The following is a 2,257-nucleotide window of genomic DNA, read 5'->3' as shown; positions in this document are numbered from 1 at the left end:
TGACAAAAACAAGAGTTGATTTTTTTCTCAAGACAACACAAAGCGCGCTAAGCGCCCACAGAGTGGGCTAAGCGAGGTCTGCGACTTTGAAAAATTATAAATACCATTTTACATCATATATTTTAGGTGACTCAATTTTGAGAGAGGGGTTTCACCATTTTTAGAGATTCCACCATATTTTAGAGTGAGACGCCAATTTTGGAGTGTTAAATGTTTGGAAATCAACAATGAGGTTGAAACGTAAAGATTGGAAGTTGAATTAGCTTCAATTTTTGTAACATCAAGGTTGGGGTTTGCTCATCTTCTCTCTTCTCTTTGTATGATACCTTTTCTTGTTGGGATTTGAGTGATTTCACCATTGTTGTAAGTATGTCTTTTAAGCTTTGTATCGTGAACTTTGTTTTGAATCAATATAGATGTTAATTCTTTTTCATAATATGTTTAATTTGTGTTGAGATATGTATTTCAAGCTATTGACTTAAGATTTGTCACTTATCGATAACCAAACTTTAGACATAGATTTGGGAGTCGATATTCACTTTGTATTAGATCTTAACGTTTGTGTGTTGTTTAATATGTTGAGACGTCTTCTATTAATCAACTGATATAATCCTGCAATACTGCTCTAGACATGGACTGTGTTGACAAGTGATATGTGATTATAGAGATGACTGACTTTGTTCACATGGTAAGATTAGGAGAACACATATTGTTAAAGGTATTTATTGATCATGGTGTTATTTGTAATCCTTGCTTGATTTAATATCGAGAACATCTTTTCCTCTATTAGGTTTTAAACTCTAGACATAGATTTAGATATAATATTTATAGTGAGTATCGATTCTTAATGCTTTGTGTTGTTTAGTTGCATGAGACATCACTGATGAGACAACGCGGTAGAACTCTCGTTGGTGTTGCAGACGTGAGCACTGATGTGAGGATACATGATGATATTGATGAATGTTTAGATTGCATTTAACTAATTGATAGAATTCTTATTTTATGGACGAATGAAATTCAATCTCGAAAAGCTAACTTCTCTCCTATGCTTTACTTTTTCATTTTATATTTTGTACTTTATACATGTAAACAACTTTTGCACCAAAATCAAGCTCAGAAACATGGAGATTGTTGAACGACATTATTTCCCTTGCACTATTCCTTATGGAGACGATAAAATAAAAATACTTTTGCTTGTTTCTTTACCGCTTAACAAACACTCATTGAAGAATGTAACTTAGACTGTAATTCTCATATCAAAGAGAACTATATCATCAAGCAACTATGTTAGCATAAATCTTTTTTTAATCATAAATCAAAATCGACAAATCTGGTGATAGCACTGTAAACTAGAGTTACAATAGATTTGTTACTTATCTTTCAACGACGGTGGTGGCATTATAATTTTCTTTTGTGTCGAATGAGCTTACTGTCGACAGGAGACCTCAACAACTTCCTTTGATATCTAACACATTGTCAATGATACTGACTTGTATCTCTCCTTCTAAATTTTGAACTAACTCCCTTTGATTTGGCCCATTAGCATGTTTTCCATAAATACCTCTTACTCTCTGCTTTGTCTCGGGACTGTTGTCAAATTCATATTCAATTGATGCTTCCAAAAGCTTCAATTTGCTCTCCTCATTGGGTCGCTTTTTTACTCAACTAAAGTATGTTCCTGCGACCCCAATCGATTTTATTGATGGTATCCATTTATGTCTGTGGCATGCACACAATGAAGCCATCAGCAGTCTTACTCGGCGGGTATATTGACGGTGATGCCATCAGTACCCGGAGGTGGCAAATTTTATGAATGGTACTGAATTGGTCGCACATAGGTATTGGGCATGGTTTTGTGGACAGTTTAATGGATTTCCTCATTGCCATTGAAATTGAAGATAACTAGGACCGCAACATCCTAAATTTCGACTAAGAGGGTCGGGTGTCGCTGCATATCTCTAAGGGGACTCATTGTTTCACATCTTCATCTTATGCAAGGGTAGAAATCCTAATACGGTTATGTTTTCATTACCTGTCTTATCGCTTCCGTACTTTATCTTTGTTGAGCCCCTCTCAAAGATTTCTCACGCATGATTCATATCATTTAGCATGCATAAACCTTTTGGTTATATTTGAACTCGATAAAATTGCTAACAGTTAAGTGTATGACCCTGTAGAATAAAAGCATTATGCGTTCTGTTGAAATCACGTGCAAAGAAAAGTGTTAAAAACATGAAAAATTAGTTTTTGAACCCTT

The sequence above is a fragment of the Vicia villosa genome, unplaced genomic scaffold, assembly GCF_029867415.1.
Source record: "Vicia villosa cultivar HV-30 ecotype Madison, WI unplaced genomic scaffold, Vvil1.0 ctg.001793F_1_1, whole genome shotgun sequence".
Lineage (NCBI taxonomy): Eukaryota > Viridiplantae > Streptophyta > Magnoliopsida > Fabales > Fabaceae > Vicia > Vicia villosa.
The sequence above is the reverse complement of the archived record's forward strand: the minus strand, read 5'-3'. Positions refer to the sequence as shown.